This window comes from Cajanus cajan, chromosome 4 (genome assembly GCF_000230855.2).
Source record: "Cajanus cajan strain Asha chromosome 4, NIPB_CcT2T_4, whole genome shotgun sequence".
NCBI classification, from domain to species: domain Eukaryota; kingdom Viridiplantae; phylum Streptophyta; class Magnoliopsida; order Fabales; family Fabaceae; genus Cajanus; species Cajanus cajan.
The window spans coordinates 56,553,499-56,561,202 of record NC_138520.1 but is presented as its reverse complement, the minus strand read 5'-3'; the positions used below and the strand labels follow the sequence as shown (position 1 = coordinate 56,561,202).

General features: G+C 32.1%; 1 long non-coding RNA gene across 2 annotated transcripts; it reads right to left on the bottom strand.

Annotated features, from left to right (window-relative positions):
* Window positions 1-2,143: 2,143 nt before the first annotated feature.
* LOC145956864 (uncharacterized) lies at window positions 2,144-7,415 on the bottom strand. Of its 2 annotated transcripts, XR_014433169.1 has the most exons (4): window positions 4,870-7,415; window positions 4,288-4,394; window positions 4,040-4,115; window positions 2,144-3,939 (listed from the first exon to the last, which is right to left on the bottom strand). It is a non-coding gene; the product is annotated as an uncharacterized LOC145956864 (long non-coding RNA). The 2 variants fall into 2 exon arrangements; XR_014433170.1 differs by lacking the exons at window positions 4,288-4,394; window positions 4,870-7,415 and adding an exon at window positions 4,206-4,256.
* Between the last annotated feature and the right edge of the window lie 289 nt (window positions 7,416-7,704).

Here is a 7,704-nt window from a genome sequence, read left to right as displayed (position 1 = left end):
ATATAATAATATAATTTCAATAACAAAATATCATATAAAATCAACCTTCTCTTAAAACATATAAATATTTATTTAAATATGCTAATAAAAAATACTTATTTAATACGTACAAAATAATTGTCCAAAACAATAATTATTTAAAACGTACAAAATTATATTCTTCTATAATTATTAAAATAATTATGACCAAATACCATATAATAATAATTATTATTATTATAATAATAATAATAACTTTATTGAAAACTGGGGTGTTACAAACCTAGTTGGGAAAGGTCTGTTCCAAATATGGACGTTGTGTGTTCAAACGCAAACTCAGAACGGACCGTTATGGTTTTTAGAATGCGTCGTTCCAGATGTTAAGTTTACACATGCTGAAAGGATCCAGAACGGGTCGTTCTGGATTTGAAACGGGCCATTCTGGCCACTCCTGAAATCTATAAATAGAGCACTCTAGCACTATTTCTAGACACACTCTCTAGAGACCAAGGAGAACCAAGAGAAGGAGATCAACTAGATTCTACTCTAGCTTCGCCTTCTGCTTATCCAGGTAAGGGGGGAGTGAGAAACCTCGCTCGGGGGTGTGGGAATAATTGTTGGGTAGCTGGATTGACCCCTAATCCTTTGCCTAATGCATGCTTCTAGGAACAGGAAAAATCTGAACGTATTTTGTTTTGCCATCTGATTGTTCTGTTGGGTTTCTTGTTAGATGTGATGTGTAGATATGTGATTGATTTTGAAAATGAATATGTTTTGATATGAATTAGAGTGCTCTATGGGTTCCTACGGGAAACCCTATGAGAAACAGGCAAAATATGAATGTTTTCTGTTTTGATTTCTGATTGATCTATTGTACTCTTTGTTGAATGAGATGTATGAATATGAGATTAATTTTGAAAATGAATATGTTTTTATATGAATTAAAGTGCTTTATGGGTTCCTACGGGAAACCTTATGAGAAACAGACAAAATATGAATGTTTTCTGTTTTGCTTTCTAATTGCTCTATTGTACTCTTTGTTGAATGAGATGTATGAATATGAGATTAATTTTGAAAATAGATAAGTTTTGATATGAATTAGAGTGCTCTGTGGGTTCTTTTGGGAAACCCTGTGAAGTAAAATTAGGAATATGATCTATGGATGATTTGAGGCATTATATGTAAAGTTGATGATGTCTTCATGTTTTGGATAAGTTCTTGGTATGATTTATATACTATTTTGATGTATATGATTACAAGAATTTTCTTATATGAGACTATGTGAATATGATGTGAGAATGTGAAAGGTGAACATATGATCTGTGATATGACATTGTGAAATGATGTGACATGAGATATGATGAGATGTGAAATGTGAAATGTTGAGTCAATGAAATCGTGAATGTGTGACATGCATCATTTGAATTTATGAGCTAACCAGGTGTACCTTTTGGTCACCAAGTGATGTAACCAGCTAATCAGGTGTACCTTTTGGTCACCAAGTGATGTAAGAGGTGTACCTTGGGTCACCAGTGATGAAATGATGAGAAATGAGATTATGAGACACGTGACTGGCGCCACATGCATTTATGAGTCGAGTCCATAAGATCATTGCATGATGAATGACTGTGCATGTGTTACTGTTGTATGTATAATTGGAATTTTTACTTAATTAATGTGTAGCTATGACTGTGCTTGTGTGATTGTGTGTGTTGCCTAACTGGTATTTCTACACTTGGAACCGAGTGAGATGTTTCTCACTCCCTTGTTGTCCTTTTTATGTGTTTAAAATTGTGTTGCAGGTGATCATCAGCATGAGGATGTTGGTGATGAGGCTTAGGCTTCAGTTGGGCATGCTCTGATAGGATATGTGACATCGGGGCATAGCTAGGCATAGTTAGGATTTCATTATTATATTTTGGAAGAACTCGTGTTTTATTTTTTTTCCGCATTTGATCATGTTTTAAAGTTGATGAATGTGAATTTTCTACTCTCATGTTATTGGAATTGTTGTTTTAATTCTAAAGATTTTTAACTCAATAAGACGTTTTTTTTATCATTATTATATATGTATGTTGGGGTAGAAGGTGTCACAATATGTGGCATATTGCCCCAAAGCTAGTTGTTGCTATTATTTACCTGATTATAACACTTGTATATTTGACCTCCTAACATAGCATGCAAGTAGGTTGGTATTTAGAGTCCATTATTTAGAGTCCATTGATTTCAGCACTTATCCTTTACTAATCTTTGCTATTTAGTGAAGCACCACTAGTATATGAATTTTAAGTTGAAAGATGACTCAAAAACAGCAATACAGAAAGCATATCAGATGAGTTTTAATTGCATATACTGCCAATGGAATGTAACACCTTTTCATCAAATAGACGAGCTTGGCAAAATAGTTGAATTACAATAATAACTGAAAATTTTAATAAGCCTAAAATTTTGAGACTCGAGATTTATTAGGATGTAAAAAGACAAGGAAAATGGCCAAATTTTGAGACTCGGGATTTGTCTTATAGCCATGGGCTTCCAAATTGTTTTTTTTAATTCATATATCTTTCTCGTTACATGAATTCATATACATTACTTAGATTGGTGTAACTGGTTCCCTAAGCATATCTTTAATTATTTGTAGTTTAATTAGTGGTGGTATTATTATTACTATTTGTTTCTTTGTTTTGAATTGAAACTTCATCTGTGACTCATTGTGTATTCTCTTGCTACCCACTAGCCATGCCATTACCATAATTCATCTCCCACATAAAAATTTGCCCCTGCATATTCATTTTTACTTTACACTTTGAATAATAATATTGATTAATTGATTAAAAAGATAAAAGTAACATAGCACATTAGCTCACTACTAGAAAGATTGTATTCTAAGTCAGTTATTTTGTCATATCTACATCGGTTCTAAAACCGACTTAGATGAAGGTGACGTAGATGAATAAACATATTTAAGTCGGTTATGTAAAAACTGACTTAGATGTACGTGTTCATCTAAGTCAATTTTTATAAAACAGTCGTAGATGTATGTGTTGATCTAAGTCAGTTTTCATAAAACAGTCGTAGATGTATGTGTTGATCTAAGTCAGTTTTGATAAAACAATCTTAGATGTATGTGTTGATCTAAGTCAGTTTTTGACAAAAACCGACTTAGATGTATGTGTAAATCTAAGTCGATTTTTGTCAAAAACCGACTTAGATTAACACATATCTAAGTCAGTTTTGTTGTAGAACCGTTATAGATTATATTTTTTTTAATCAGGTTAATTTTTAAAATAAAATTGACTAAATTATAAATATGTAAAAACTGATTCAATAAAACTAATCCAATTATCCAATGTGAGAGAAGCCACATCAAAATGCAACATAAACCAAAAGAGGCCAATATGAGATCCTTATCATTATAAGAATGACTCAATTACATCAATATCATTATATAATAAATAATACTAAAGAAGGCATATACTCAAAAATCAAGACAGACCTATCTGAGATCCAAAAAGAAGAGTATTTTCTTACAAAGAGAAGAGAAGCTCAAAAAAATTAGGTCATACTACATTAGACATGTACTTAGCCGCCTAATGCTAAACCCACATTCACCTATTTCTAAATTTTACATGTAATACTAAACCTTTCAACATGATCTATTTCTAAATTTTTCTAAAAAGAAATTTCCCCAATGAATCCGAATGTCTTCCAATTTGGTTTCCTCCAATGCTGTAGCATCTTCAAAAAGTTGCAACATATATATATATATATATATATATATATATATATATATATATATATATATCATATATTAGTTACAACATAATAAGCATTAAAAGAAATTAATAATATTTTTAAATATACCTCACTCCAACCATTTGTTATACCCCCTTCAATTATTTCTGACATCCAATTCATGACATAGTATCCACATTCGTAATGTCCTTGTTGTTTATAACTCTAAAATGAAAACCAAATTGAGTAGTATAAGTAATTTTTTTTAATTAAGACAATAAAAGACACTTGTTAGGAACATTGACTTTAATTACAAACCACTTACCATGGGGTAAATCCATTCTAAGTTCTTTGATAATGCAGTAGATCTACCATTCATGACATTATACACAGCCATAACACTAAAGAAAATAAAATGAATGTAAGTTACATTATTAAAATTTTATAATAAAGAGCATAAAATTAAAACATGTGTAAAAATTAAAGTTTACCTTTTGACTAAATTTTTGACATGAATAGTGGGCTTACGATGCAAAGAACAAAACCATACAGCAACATTACTTATAGACATACCTTTGGGTCACATTTGGGTCACCTTCTTAATAGTAGTCTCACTAATACATGACAACTGTAGAAATAGAGCAATGCCTTCAGGTGATCCACCAATAGTCTTTCTAGCACTGAAAGGAACAAATTTCATCCACTTCAATATGAGATAAAAATATGCAATCTAATGTTTTCAAATCAAAATAAATATTTAAATTTACTCTTTCACACTAAAGTAATAATAAATTTATGTCCAGATTCATGAATTTTACGCATCAATTCAACTTCAATGACTTTTACACCATTTCAATCTTGCACTCATTGATCAATATTCCTAAACATTTATGCGATCCAAAATAGAACCAATCACTCCCATAAGCAGGAGGAAATGTAAAGTAAACAAAAGAGGTGGGAGAAAATAAGGTGAAACAAAAATTCTGCTTGATGTGGCAGAATAAACATTTTTTTCCACCACACTTATCTCCAAAAACCATCGGACTCAAAGATAACTTGGGTAATGCACAATCTGCACCATCCTTTCTTCCTACAACACTCTGCAACCATCACTATCAGAGTATTTATGCACTCATCACTGAAAGGAAACGCTACCTTATCTTCCAGCAATGTCACAGATCATCCAGTTACGGAAAGCTTTGGAATATGATTGTCTCTGTATCAAGCACATTTTGAGTCCCAATGTGTTTTTTAGTTTGAGGAAACATGATAGAATTACTGTGTCCACAGGTGAAGCAACCCAAATGGAAAATAAACAAATAAATAAAAATGTAAGAAAAACAAACCAGGACAAAAGATCAATTATTCTTTGCATAAAAAGAAAAACTGTCATTTGTACAACCCAGCTAGCCCAGCAGGAAATTACAACGTTATAGGTAAGTAAATGAGGACAAGGCTGTTGATACATATATATGGTATAATTAACTTTCAAATATGGGGTTGATTATTTCCTCCCTCTCAGGTTCAAGTTTCAACCTTCAACTATAGAACTGCTTAACGCAAAGCATTTAAAGATGCTACGTAAATATATTCACCTACTGGCTACTGCACCAATTTACCTAATCAATTTTCCTAAGGCTATGGGGAATGGAATGTGTTAGGTAGAACATAATGAAGCAAACATGAGTTGAACCAAGTTATTATTCCACTGTTTGAATGTGTTATTCCACTACTTGAATATTTTCATGATCAGAAAAAAAAGAGGTTCAATCTTATACCTCCCAAATTGGACAGAAAGAAAGAATGAAACGCTTCGCATCAAATTTGATTACAAAACAAGGACCAGCAAGACCCGGCTGAAAAGTTACATGTTCTTTTCCTGACTGGTTGGTGAGTCAACCAGCTTAGCAATTAAAAATATGTTATATATAGTATTCAATTTTAACAAAATTTAACATAAATATACAAATTGATATAAAATTATAATTCAGGATCAACAAAATTCACATAATATAAAATTATTAAATAATATAATATTAATAAAAATTATACGCGTCATTTAATCTCACCCTACTATATATACTATAATATAAAACGAGATCAAAGGAATCAACGCTAATATTACTATTTCATTTAAATCTTATTTATAAAACCCGTTTTTTTTGGTTGGGTCAAGTAGAATGAAAACTTTAATCCATCGGTCAAAAGGCATGTTGATCTCATTTTGCCACGCTTATTTCAAACAACCCAAACAATAAAACAGAATATCATTCCATTTTATACTACTTAATTCTATTCCTTTCTATAAATCTAAACATAACATCAAGGTTATACAGAACTTGTGGCTTTCTTCCGCAGCAAAGATTGCAATCTGCTCCAGTGCCCCTTATTCAAATAATATTCAGAAAGAGAAGCAAAAAGGCAAAGGACTTAATTTAAGATTGCAACTAAGAAAAGAGTGATTGTGCACAAATAGAAGCAATTATTTCCCTTAAAAAAATAAATAAAAAAAGAAGAGAGACTTCTAATCAATTTATTGAGAAATTAAACCAGACCTTGGGGGCCTCAGTTTAGCTTCTCTTTGTTTTGCTAACCAGAAAAAATCTCAACTTACATGACTATAAATTAGCAAAGGAAAAAATGACATTAGAATATGCAACAATCATCACCACACGGTAGGTTTGTCACAGACACAGTCGAAGTGGATTATAATCCAGGAATACTTTACCTGCATTGCAAGAGTTTGAATCCTGGAATCACCACTCCAGGGAAGGTACATACCTAACCACCATCTTGTGATGATGTCAGGTCAAAGAAAAAAAATGTACATGACAGATTATCAAGTAATAGTAATGTGGAACATGTCAACACGGCTAATGCAAGGAAATATGCACAATATATTATCAATGTAACAGTCTACAAATAAAGTCACATTCCTCACCAATCTACACTGTATGCAGCAACTTTTCATTCCCCTTAAACAAGATGAGGTATTCATGCAACTGAACAATCCAGAAACACATTACATTACAATTTAATACATTCTGTAGTATTTTTCAGTTCAGCCAAGTATTCAAAGGTCATAAACAATAGGTAATTTTAATTATAGTTTTAAACAACAAACAACCAAGTTACGTGCCAAACAACTGAAGAAAAATATTTAGTTGGAAATAACATTTGATTACCAGTAGGAATAGGATTATGAACAGATAAAATTCTCATGCGAAATATTAATAACACGATATAATCAGGTAGATCCCAATAAGAACCAACCAACCAACCAAAAGATGAATTCCCGTCCAACAAAGAAAGAGTAAGAAGAGAAAACAAGATGTCTAATGTAATGACTGATAATTCTTGAACTACAAACCAGCTAAGAAGTCTCTGTGTCTGGCCAAATACACATGTATATACATGATAAACAGGCTAAAAGACATAACAGGCCAGGTGACCATACACATATATTCGTTTAAGTAACGCTACACCTTAATTAATATTATCCGACAGTACATATAAAAGTCCAACATGCCAATACAGAATCATAATATCCGCCAAATATGCACCATATCATACAAGGCCACTTTATTGCAAAAACAACTTATTAACAATAATTGGCAGAAAAAATAGAGTGAATATTAAATAGAATGACATGCTCTACTATTTTAGTATCCACATCTTCAGTACATGCCAATGCACATGATAATCATTTTTCTCTTTTTCATCAAGGGGAGCCTGAGTGCAACGGTTGAAATTGGTGCTTTGTGACCTGGAGTTCAACAGTTCAGGTCATGGAATTGACCTCTTGCAACAAGGTGAGGTTGCCCACATAGACCCATATAGTGGACCTGACCCCACACAGTGCAGGGGTCTCACATCATTAGTGATCAGCCTACCCTTTTTACCTATTACTAAAAGAACATGTCAAAATTCAATGAATTACTTGAAAAACTAGCCATTATCAGTTAGTGAAAAGCCTAGAAACATTGACTG